The 13,129-nt window shown below is 39.0% G+C and overlaps 1 long non-coding RNA gene across 1 annotated transcript; it reads left to right on the top strand.

Annotated features, from left to right (window-relative positions):
* The first annotated feature begins 3,235 nt into the window (after positions 1–3,235).
* LOC134298693 (uncharacterized) lies at positions 3,236–12,416 on the top strand. Its single transcript, XR_010005805.1, has 2 exons — positions 3,236–3,376; positions 12,142–12,416. It is a non-coding gene; the product is annotated as an uncharacterized LOC134298693 (long non-coding RNA).
* The last annotated feature ends 713 nt before the right edge of the window (positions 12,417–13,129 follow it).

Below are 13,129 nucleotides of genomic sequence, written 5' to 3'. Positions count from 1 at the left end.
GGGGTTTCGCCGGTTCAACAAGAGCCGGAGTCCTTTCACCTGCCGGATGTTGATGTTTGTCCCTAAGAATTCAGTAAAACAGACCTTGGACATTCCTCGCCTCCGTTCCCTAGAAAAGAATCCTACTGTGCTGACAGAGGAGTCAGGGAACAGAATCGCAGGAGTTTACGGATTGCTGCCAAACAACAGGCTGATTAGACCTGCTTCCCTTGGGAAATTCTAAGGAGTCTTGCATCTGGACAGAGTTGGGTTTCGCTTCCCGTTCTCTAGGGAAAGAGATTGTTGGTGGGAAAACGAGACCCCAATATAGGTGACTGACGCGAGAGTCAACAGAGCAGCTTCAGGAGTAAGATCGTGTGTGGACTTCGTAACCCCAGTTCCTTGCTTCCCGGATTAAGTATTCAAGTCTTGCCTCGCTTTGCCTTTAACCACGGACCTTGTTCTAAGAATCACTGTTTGCCTTGTATCCAGCCTTGAATCCAGCCTTGTATCCAGCCTTGTTTCCAGCCTTGTTGTCAAGCTACCTAGGACTCCTGAGACTCAGACATTTCCCCACACTATTGCTTGGCAATAGTGTGTGTTTCGGTATTGGATAAAAAAACTTTGGACTCTAATATCATTTATTGGACAATACATTTTTGGACTATATTTGACCTCATCTGAAAGGTCTGCTTCTGAACTATATTCTTCACTTGTTTTTATTGCTTTTATATATTTCTTTAATAAAGATATTAGATAGAGATTGGCCTCCGTGTATGGTTCTTGGTGCCCTGCTGCCAGGGGTCTGACAAGATGCTACTTTGAGGAGCTTGTTTTCGGCTGCTTTAGGGTCTAGAATATGGAGCAATGGATTCACATTGCAGGGAAAAGATTCCAGCTAAAAAGAGCATTCCAACACATAGAGTCATTTGACAGTGGGATATGCTACCTCAGGGCGTGGTGGAGTCTCCTTCTCTGTAGGCTTTTAAACAGAGGCTGGATGGTAATCTATCAGGAGTGCTTTGACTGTGTGTTTCTGCATGACAGGGGATTGGACTGGATGGCCCTTGTGGTCTCTTCCAACTCTAAAATTCTACTATTCTAAATGTTGATATAATAATAATAATAATAATAATAAGAAGAAGAAGAAGAAGAAGAAGAAGAAGAAATGAGTATAATCATTTAATTAGAAATATAATACAGTGTCACTTTCTTTTCCATGGTTCTGTCAGAGAACAACAAATTACAAATCATAAGACTCCATAGGCTGGAGCTATCCTGTTGAAGTGGCATCAAACTGATATAATTCTGCAATGAGGATGGGAAGAAAGATTGTAAAGGAGTATCTCGTACAGCGACATTCTGCTCCAAGACAAATTGTCTTTAATAGGGGGAAATGCCAGTAGGGGCAACAGAGGCCATTAAAAGTATCTGAGTTGATCATGTCAAAAAGCATGAATGAGATGGTTTTGAGCAGTGTCTCCATACGGCACATCACAATTTATTAAAAAATGAAGTACAGATGTTATACATCTATAAAACAATACAGCAATTTCACAAAGATTATACAAAATATTATTTTAAAGGCATTTTCAATATTTCCTACTGTTGAAGAACTTATTTCTGCCAATGTGGGACATAAAGTCTGCCCCTGAATTTTATCTCAGCTATTTTAAACAAAAGGAACAACTAAAAAGGTCAATTGATTATGTAGTCTGCAAAAGAATCAAATGAGAAAATAAGACTTTTAATATATATATAAACAGTCTGGAAGAAGAAGATTGAGCCAAGTCTGTATAAATAAGCAGATAAAAGCTAAAAGAATAACTAAAGTAGCTAAAGAATAATATTATATGTCATGTTACTTGGGATATTCCAATTAAGGGCTCTTCAAAAATGTTTCCAATAGAGATGGGGTCCAAAGGTTAAATTGCCCTATTAAAAACTGTTATCAAGATTGGAGACAAGGTCTAAAGAAACAGAAGATTTGTGGAATTGAGTTTTTTCTATAATGAATTGTGAATATACAGCCCGCTCCCTTCTTTGAAGTTAATGGAGATGTTTTTATGGGAAGATGAAATTCATGTGCTGATCAAAGTTTTTGACTGGAAAACTTTACCAGCAAGTTGGATGCTCTTTTCATAATATTACTAAAGCAAATGAGCAGAATACAATCTATCACATGCAGACTGTATCAGGATATAACTACTGGGGATTGAGGAAAATGAGGCAAAATGAGAATGTTGCCCCCTGAATTTAGAATTCTTTCCCGAAGTAAAATTTTCCTTCAGTCCCCGAATTATTATGAAAATTTCAAACTTTAGCTGAAATACATTTTAGGCATCCAAAAAAAAAGGAGCGGACTGCCCCATGTTACAAGTAGCAAGTGACCTGAGTGTCATGCAGTTGTAAGGCAAAGAGCTATAGAGTAGTCATATCCAAGCCATGTTACTCATAGGTAATCCAGCAAGGTCAAAGGAAGAACGTAAGAAAGCTCATCAGCCAGTCCAGAAAGTCATTATAGAAAATCCTGTTATTCTGACTTCTGTGTGATTCTTTAGCTTCCAGTGGGTGAATCATGACACAATGATATCAAGAGAAGTAAATGTTTTATACCTGAAGTGAACATTTTATAAGAATTTTCATTGGGGGTCAATTCCCTCATTCCTCACCACCCATAGTTACATTCCTGGGGGTGTGCCATATTGCATCACTGGCCTAAATACTTAAATGGCCCAAGGTACAAAATAGTCCTTACACAGGGCCCATGACAAGATACTGCCTTCAGTGGAGAAGATTGAGATGGTCTCCCACACCCATTTGAAATTCAGAAGCTGAATACTGGCAAAGGAATAGTATTCTATACTGCCCTGGATAGTAGTTGGCTTGTTTGGGAGAATAGAAAAAGCTACATGGCATACCCCGTTTTACTATCAAATAGAAGTAATAACTGGGGGTCGTGGGAGTGAAAGTTTAAGAGTCTTGACAGAAGAGAAGTAAATTTATCCCTCTCCTGTCTCAAGTCCCAGAATGCAGACTTCTTCCATAAGGACACATCTCTGAGGGTTTCTTATCATCAACCTCATCATACAGGGCTAAAATCGGCAGCATATACCGATCTCGCCCCTGTCTCCCATGGAGCCAGTCAACTCCCATCAGATGATGTTGTGCTAGCTCTGTGGGTGAATGAGGGTGGAATCAGTGCACTGCCGTGGCAACACGGAATGCTTCCCATGTTGCCATCTAATCTATTGGGGGAAGCTGCATGCACTATGTGTGCTCACGCTTCCCCCCATGTGATTGCAGTCCCGGCTATGCAAGACGTGGGGTGTCGGATTCCCCACACCCCACAGCGAAGCAGAGCGCCACCTCCTCCTGCCATCGGCCATCTGATGAGGTAAGGAACATAAAAATGGGAAAGAAGTAAACTGGAAAGAAGAAACCAGGTCTTTGCAAAACATGGTTTTGGAAACATCTATTTTTGCCCCTCCCTAATTTTTATTTGAAATATTGTATTATATATAGTCCAAATACAGTTACATTATTATTAGGTTATGCTACTCTCAACTTATAACAGAGAAATATAGATACTTGTTGATACAGAAACCTATGAGCCATATAATAATGCACCAAAGCCTCACAACGTCTTTGAACAACACCAAGGTTCAAAAGCAAATGTATTGTATGGTTTAAATTTGCATTAGATTTGCATTTTTTTTATTCCAGTTTCCTCATAATTTTGACTAATCCAAAACACTGCTACCTTACCAACTTATGATACTGGGTACTTCTTCAGCACCATGCTTTAACAATACTGATATATTATATCATCTGAAAAGTGTTGATTCATAATAACCTTTGACATGAATAAGTTATTCTGAAAGGAAAAAAAGTAAATGAAACTTTGTTGTTGTTGTTGTTGTTGTTGTTGTTGTTTATTCATTCAGTAGTTTCCGACTCTTCGTGACCTCATGGACCAGTCCACACCAGAGCTTCCTGTTGGCCGTCACCATCCCCAGTTCCTTCAAGGTTAAATCAGTCACTTCAAGGATACCATCCATCCATCTTGCCCTTGGTTGGCCTCTTTTCTTTTTTCCTTCTATTTTCCCCAGCATCATGATCTTTTCCAAGCTTTCCTGTCTTCTCATTATGTGGTCAAAGTACTTCATCTTTGCCTCTAATATCCTTCCCTCCAGTGAGCAGCCGGGCATTATTTCCTGGAGTATGGATTGGTTGGATCTCCTTGTGGTTCAAGGCACTCTCAGAATTTTCCTCCAACACCAAAGTTCAAAAGCGTCTATCTTCCTTCACTCAGCCTTCCTTATGGTCCAGCTCTCGCATCCATAGATTACTAAGGGGAATACCATTGCTTTAACTATGGGGACCTTCGTTGCCAGTGTGATGTCTCTGCTCTTCACTATTTTATCGAGGTTGGCCATTGCTCTCCTCCCAATAAGTAAGTACCTTCTGATTTCCTGGCTGCAGTCTGCATCTGCAGTGATCTTCGCACCTAGAAATATAAAGTCTGTCACTGCCTCCAAGCTTTCTCCCTCTGTTTGCCAATTATCAATCAGTCTGGTTGCCATAATCTTGGTTTTCCTGATGTTTAACTGCAACCAAGCTTTGGTACTTTCTTCTTTTACCTTGGTTATAAGGCTCCTCAGCTCTTCCACACTTTCAGCCATCAGACTGGTAACATCTGCATATGCAAGCTTGTTAATGTTTCTTCCAGCAATTTTAACTCCCCGCACGTCGCATGATGTGTTCTGCATACAAGCTGAATAGGTAGGGTGAAAGGATACAGCTCTGCCGTACTCCTTTCCCAATCTTGAACCAGTCAGTTGTTCCGTGGTCTGTTCTTACTGTGTCTACTTGATCTTTATACAGATTTCTCAGGAGACAGACAAGGTGACTTGATATCCCCATAACACCAAGAACATGCCACAATTTATTGTGATCCACACAGTTGAAGGTTTTAGAATAGTCAATAAAGCAGAAGTAGATGTTTTTCTCAAACTCCCTAGCTTCCTCCATTATCGAGCAGATATTTGTAATTTGGTTTCTCATTCCTCTGCCTTTTCTAAACCTAGCTTGTACATCTGGCAACTCTTGCTCCATGTATTGCTGGAGTCTTCCTTGCAGGATCTTGAGCATTACCTTACTGGCATGTGAAATAAGTGCCACTGTATAAAAGTTTGAGCATTCTTTAGCATTTGCCTTTTTTGCTGTGGGGATATAAATTGATTTTTTTCCAATCTGATGGCCATTCTTCTGTTTTCCATATTTGATGGCATATGGCATGCATCATCTTGACAGCATCATCTTTCAAGATTTTAAACAACTCAGCTGGGATTCCGTCGTCTCCTGCTGCCTTTTAATAGCAATGCTTCTTAAGGGCCATTCAACCTCACTCCTCAGGAGGTCAGGTTCTAATTCACTCACCACTCCGTCAGAGCTATCCTCTATATTATTATCCTTTCTATACAGATCTTCTGTATATTTTCACCACCTATTCTTGATCTCTTCAGCTTCTGTTAGGTCCTTGCCATCTTTGTTTTTGATCATGCCCATTTTTGCCTGAAATTTATCTCTGATGTTTCTCATTTTCTGGAAGAGGTCTCTTGTCCTTCCTATTCTATTGTCTTCTTCCACTTGCATGCATTGCTTGTTTAAAAATAGTTCCTTGTCTCTTCTGGCTAACTTCTGGAATTGTGCATTTAATTGGGCATATTTCCACCTATCACTATTTTCTTTTGCCTTCCTTCTTTCTTGGGCTACTTCCAGTGTCTCAGCAGACAACCATCTTGCCTTCTTGGTTTTCTTTTTCTTTGGGACGTACTTTGTTGCAGCCTCCTGAACAATGTTGTGAACTTCTGTCCATAGTTCTTCTGGGACTCTATTTATTAAATCTAGTCCCTGAAATCTATTCTTTACCCCCACTGCATTTTCACTAGGAATATTTATGAGATCATATCTAACTGGTCTGTGTATTTTCTCCATTCTCTTTAAGACTGAGACTTTAAGACTGATCAAAACAATATAAGACTAAACAATTCTAATATACCACTTTGGATCTGGGGGTAAAATGTATGAGTAATCTTCAGCCCTATTGGATTAAAGAGAAGAAAATGGTGCAAGTCAGATACACTAGTACCTTGAAGTCGGTGTTGGATATTAATGGAATGACAACTTTAGTGAAAATCTGTTTGAGACGTGATCATATAATTTGTTTCTCACTTTTAAGATTTATATTTTGACTTTCTAGGCAAAATTTCCACTCCAAGTGGTTTATAATACTGCAAGGTAAAATACTGTAATAAAATAAGACAGTCTCCAATAAGAAGAAATGGAAGAGTAAACAAAATTCAGTCATGAAAGATAAACATTTAAAAAGCACCCACTAAAAGGCAGGCAGTAAAGTGGCCAGATAGAACTCTTGTGGAAGAGTTTTCTACAACTCGAAGGCATAGAAAATGTCTTTTCTTCCATTTCCTGTAACTCAGCAACAAAGAAGCTGAATAAAGAGGCCTGTTTTTTTCCCAATCATCCAAACCAGTGGCTTCAAATCTGCATTCCTTGCAAACCTATAAGGGATTTCTGAATGAGAAGATCTCTTCCTACAGAAGTAGTTTTATCTTCCAGTACTTACTTCCCCATCCAAAGTATTTCTGTGGGAAGTATGAGGAGTATTATCAGCCACTTCCAGAATTCACATAATGCACCATAATGCCCAGTATATTTCGTCACAGTGCTAAGTGAATTGAATCATCTTAAAATAGACTCCATATTCCTTTCCAAGGCAATCTTCTTGGTGACTTATGGTAGCCTGACTGGGTACTTTCACTGCTGTTATACAATAAGGTAACTAGCAATACAATGGTTTTATCTAGTAGCACAGGGGCACCTGGATAGCAGTGGGAATACTGCTGTTCCTCTGGTTCAAGGAGCCACTTATTGGCCAAGGATCTTCCGAGAGAGCTTCATCACACCAATATCCAGCTGTTTTTCTGCTGAACCTCGAGGGAAGTATGCCAAATAAGATCTCTGTTTTAGTAAGCCTTTTATCTGTTTTATCCTTCCAAATGTTATGGTTGTCACCTTTCTCATATCTGATTAGCAATCTACAAGTGGAGAGAAAAGTTGTGCTTGGACTTTATCATACCTTTGGTGATACTTCCTACCATGTGATACTGTGTGCATCCTGCCACCATTTTGCCTCCACCCCATGATTCTCCTGTTCCTAGCTCTTGATAGCTAAAACCTGTCAATAGCTCCCAATCATGCTACATTTCCCATCACCTACCTTAGCACTATAGATTCCTTCTGCTTCTGTGCTGGCATGCTGACAGCTACATAATGTCAGGGGGTAAGTCTCCCTTTCTCTTCTCCCTCTCACTTGCAATTCCCAGACTAACGATTTTCCTTTTATTTTACATATTTTTCTTTTGTGTTAATACTGAAATCATGCAATTGCACTAAAAACAATGAATCAATCACTATATTGCAAGAAGGTGGGGGTTATGATTGTGTGCAGATGTATGCTAGCAGGATGTAGTGAACCTTACCTATTAGGCTGGGAATGAAGCCTTGGTAACAGTGAGTGAGACAGGCATTCATTTTGTTGAGGAATGCCAGGCAGCCATCTTGAGTGTGGTTAGAAAGGGGGAGGAGCCTAGAGAGAGACTCCTAGGATTGGCCAACCAGAGCAGATGGGAGGAGCCAAGTCTTAGAGTGCAGATTAAAAAAAGAGCTCCGGGCAGTTCTGTTTGAGGGTTTGAAGAGAGCAGTTCAGTTTTGGAGTTTGGAGGGTATGTATGTGAGAGAACTGAAAGCTGTGGAAACTGACAGGCTAGGTCAGGCAGTTTTGGATCTCTTGGGGGGAAAGATAACTCAAGGGATTGTCTCTCACTACTGGGCTGGTTAATAGAAGGACTCTACGTTAGAGTTAATTAACAACCCTGGGGAACTCATGTCTATTCTTAGCAAATAGAGCGAGGGTTTTTGTGACCAATAGATAGATTGGTTGGTTGGAACTGTTTGAAACTAAGTGAAGTAATTCTGAAACATACAACTAAGTTAAGCTGAAGAATGCCTGTAACCGTTTACGCTAATGTACCTCTCTGAAGTAATCGTTTGCCTGTTTTTAAGAAAATAAATTTTTATTCTATTTTCAACTTTCAAAAGCCTCCACAATGTATATTTTCCATCAAGAAGCCTTAATAAAAGTTCCAGCAATACAACAATAAAATACCACAGAAAAGCCTCATAGTGAACATCAGTTTGGGAGTCGGGGGTAGAAACAGTGTGGGCAGGGAATGGGAGAAATTTGCCTCAGACACATTTAACAACAAAAATCCTAAAGACATTTTAGGTTGGTGGCAGCTACCATTTTAAAAGGAAATCTAAAATCAAACGGTATACCTTCGCCTCTCACATACGTGTGCGTGTGAGCGTGATTAGAGTGGAGAGGTGTCCGATACATTTGGTGTCAGTTCTTCTTTATATTGGTGGCAGAGGTGGGATTATAAAAGATTCCCCCCTGCCTCATTTCTGTTATACAGGACTATGGAATAGTGAACAGGAGTCACAGAGGTATCAAAGAGAGTTGTGGTATTGAAGTTGCTCGGACCAGTATGTATTTATTATTTGTGACTATAGTGGAATAGTGGACTGGTGTGATAAAGTCCCAAATTTACTTACTATTTAACAGGCTGACACCAGTCCAATGGTTGCACACACATTGCTGAAATGTGTCCCTTGATAGGTAAATTGGTGCTTGTATGTGCTTTAAGATAGTAAATTAATGCAATTTACTTTTGAGTAAAGGTGCTTAGTGAATCCCAGGCAATTGTTTGATGTCATCCCAGTTCATTTTAGACAGAAAGCAATGCAACAAAACTGCAGTACCTTTCTCAAAAACCTAGAATTGTGAATGCTTTCAAAAAAGGTGGCTGGAGTTGTCATGAAAATGGCCATTGCTAAAATGAGCTCCGTGGCTCTCTTCCTGACATTTTTAGTGAAGTTGAGCAATATCCTGATACTAGACTTGATACCAATTGGCCCAGTAACATTCATCTTAAGATGACATCTGTTGAGAATTTTTTTCAATAACTTAATGGTTATAAAGCATTTGAGGAAGGGGATAATGGATGGATTATGACATAAAAATGCTAAAGCCTTTGTGGGGAGAATGGCTGCCCATAAAGTTTGAATTTAGTAATTCAGACTAATGCAGTTTGTCGTCCTCTGGAGAGAGGGCAATAATGGGGAGCAATATCCTCTTAAACGCTGATGCATAACGCATTGTGCTGGAATCACGAGGAGGCACTGAGCAATATTGTGACACTGCAGGGAGCATCAGCAACAACTTTCCCAGAGATTGGGATGCAAAAGTGGCAATCAGAGTTTTTTTCATCTCACTCTGCTTTTCTATTTAGCCATGGAAGGTCCAAAAAATAGTTCACAGACAATTATAACTGTCAGAGGTGGGCTTCTTTTCTCATATCATAGCATTATATGGTTCAATAATGTTTCAGATGCTAAAATGCTATATGGTTTTGTGTATCCATTAATATTTTCTTTGTTTGTTGTATGTATTAATATCTAAATAGAAAGGGAAAGAATCTAAGACTGACACAGTCAGCTCTCCCAATCCACAGATTCCAAATAAATAATTAAATACATTTTGTACCCACAGCTTGTAAATAATATTAAAAACAAATCCAAAAAACAAATATTGATTTTGTTCTTTTATATAAGGGTTGTTACTTTAATATTCCATTGTATATAATGGGACTTGTACATTCATGGATTTTGGTATCCACAGAAGTTGGGATACCAAAGGTCCACTGATGAGCAACAATTAAAAAAAAAAGAGGCAAAGGAAGAATATGGCTTAGTGTGTAAAGAGGACATATACTTTCAGCATTTCAAATTATCATTCTGAAAGAACTTGACATTGGATGTTTCTTAGTGGTATCGCAAACGTTGTCTCAGGGTTCTTCCACACAGTCATATAACCCAGAATATTAAGGCAGAAAATCCCACAATATCTGCTTTGAACTGGGTTATCTGAGTCCACACTGCCATATATTTCAGCTCAAAGCAGATAATGTGGGATTTCATTCAACTATGTGGAAGGGGCCTCAGTCTAACCATTTTTCCTTGCTTCTAATAATGTCAGCACAGAGCTAAATTTAATTGGCAATGTAATGGTATGGCTATTCTATCTCCAGGATGGATAATTTCTATATTAGTTGTTAGGGAATAAAATAGGAAAATAATTGTCAAAGCACCTATAGACTACAGCGGGGAAAATAAAAGTATTTTTAAATCTACAGTAGAAACACCTAAACAGATAAAGACAACGTGTGAGTTTTGAGGGGATTGTATCTCCAACACTTACTACTTACTAAAGTGATAATGGATAAAGTAGATGTTGTTGTAGAGGGCATTCCAACAATAGTGTGGGTATTAAAGGGAAATGCACAAAAGAATGAACTAGAGTTAGGAGTTTGGGTCTTTTGGAGGGAAAAAAAGATAATGTGTGGTCAACAATGAGAATGACAAAGTTAATAATAATAATAATAATAATAATAATAATAATAATAATAATAATAAACAACTTTATTTATGCCCAGCCACCATCTCCCATAGAGACTCAGGGCGGCTTACAAAATAACACAGGGATGCCATACAATACATTAAATTGGAATACAACAACATATAAAATCAGTAGCACTAATTCAAAACACAACAGCCAGATTGGTCACAAGAATATCCAAGAGTGATCATATTAAACCTACCCTAAAGTCACTCTACTGGTTGCCAATTAATTTTCAGAGCAAAATACAAAGGATTGGTTTTGACTTATAAAGCCTTACATGGTTTGGGTCCAGATCGCCTATAGGATCATGTTCTCCCATAAAATCCATTCTGCACACTTTGGCCTTCTGGGGGTCAACTACTCCAGCTTACCAGAACCTGACTGCCAGCTGTTACCCAGATGACCTTTTCATCAGCTGCCCCAAGACTGGAAGAGCTCTGACAGCTAGATCAGTTGTTGGAATTTAAGACACAATTGAAGATCCATCTCTTCCAGCAGGCCTACCTGATCAATGTTAAGTTGTGAATTTTAGTCTGCACTTTATCAATGAATTTTAACTTGTAGTTTGACTCTGTGTATTTTTGTATGTCTTTTTGTTGTTGTTGTTGATCTTGTTCTTGTTGTTCTTATTTATCTATGAAACATGGTCCTGGCTTACTTAATTTGTTTAATTTAACCTCAGACCTGATACTGGGATTCGTGGAACATGACAGCATTGGCAGACATTTGGGGGCAAAAAATTTGGATTTTTTTTGTGGTTATGGGGTGCAGCTCCTGAAGCCAAAATGTCCCCAACCTTCCCATAATTGCCCACTCCTCTTATAAGTCAGTGTATGTATGTGTGTGGGGGGGGGGGAGTGTTAGGGCAGATGAATTGACATGTATAATCTAAAGGGAGGCCAACATCATGTGGATGACTGAGAGAGATTGTACATTTGTTGGGAAGCATGTCAACAGACATATTAGTATATAGGAAATCATCTAGTCTAACCTTCTGGCCCACATACTATTGTTATGAGGCTGATCACACATAGGTAGTGAATGCTGGAACAGGTTAAGTAGGTTGGTTAAAAGTTTCATGTTGTATTATGCTAGATGCTATAGAAGAAAAGGATGAAAGATATTGAGTAGCAGGAAAGCTCCTCTCATGACACATACTACCTAGCACTGTCCTTAAAGAAACTAGACAAAATCTATTGGCCATTTCTTTTTCTTCTTAGGATTAGAAAATGATGTGGGCCCATTATTTAGGTCTTCAAATATTTCCATGAATTTATATGATGCTTTGAGAATTTCTGAGTTGATGAATAACAAAAACAAGCCATTGGATATGAAATTTGTGATCTAAAAGCTTTGGGAGCTTACTTTTTGCACATTGAGCAATGGCGCACAGTGAAAAGAGGAAAAATGTGAAGCAAACAGTGTAATCCCTTTACCATAGTTCATATCAAATTAATGGAACAGGAAAATCATCAGTCTTTTTGTGCTTAAAAATACAATGAGAGAAAAATTACATGAAATATATGTAAATCTTTTTATGTTTTCTTTAAATATAGCCTCATAATCCCTTGAATGAAAATCTGCAGCATTGTTCCAGTGCCAGTGTGGTGTTTCCAAATGAGAGCTGAGGGAATAGCTGGAGACTCTCCTGAATGCTGTCAACAAGCCACTGTGGACTACACTGTGAGAAATGAAGGGGAAGATTTATATGTACTAAGTTACTTACTGCTCTTTGTTAATATGGGAAAAGAGCCTCTTAACCTGACAGGCAAAAAATGAACACTAGATAGAACACAATAAAAACCTAGAACAAGGGCTTGTAGAAATCAAAGCTAGAATAGTGGTTGAGTAGTTTGTGTTTTAAATCAGGATGTCTCCGAATCAAATCTTCCTCAGCCATTCCTGTTCTTTTAAACTACTAGAGTAATAACAGTGTCCTACCTCACAGTATTCTTTAATGGATTATGAAAGTGGTAGTGGACAGTAGGCATGGGCGGATTCTTTGGAATCGTCGTAAATTGGAATAAAATTGGATCTATTCCTACTTTCGAACTGGGTTCTGATGCGCATTAGCACGTTGGAATTAACTCTCAATTTCGAAGCGTTGGAGCCCATTCATTTAATGGGCTTGTAATTTGTTCAGAACAGTAGATGGGAAGCAACACTCTGAGGGCAGAGGAGCTCCAGGGATGGCTAATGACTCTGAACAAAAGATGCCCTCTAGGCAAGAGACAAACTTTTCCAATGCTAATTAAGGTGATTAACTGCAACATTCACGCTGACTTCCAACTGACAAAGAACTCTTCTCACACCCTGGACTCTCCACAGATATATATTAACCTTCCTTGCCTAGTTTTTCCATGCCTCACAACCTCTGAGGATGCCTGCCATAGATGTGGGCGAAACGTCAGGAGAGAATACTTCTAGAACATGGCCATACAGCCATACAGCCATACAGCCATACATACAACAACCCTGTGATCCTGGCCATGATAGCCTTTGACAACTCACTACAGATGCCCAACAAAAAACATATAACTTTCT

This window comes from Anolis carolinensis, chromosome 4 (genome assembly GCF_035594765.1).
Source record: "Anolis carolinensis isolate JA03-04 chromosome 4, rAnoCar3.1.pri, whole genome shotgun sequence".
In the NCBI taxonomy this organism is placed as follows: domain Eukaryota; kingdom Metazoa; phylum Chordata; class Lepidosauria; order Squamata; family Dactyloidae; genus Anolis; species Anolis carolinensis.
The sequence above is the reverse complement of the archived record's forward strand: the minus strand, read 5'-3'. Positions and strand labels throughout refer to the sequence as shown.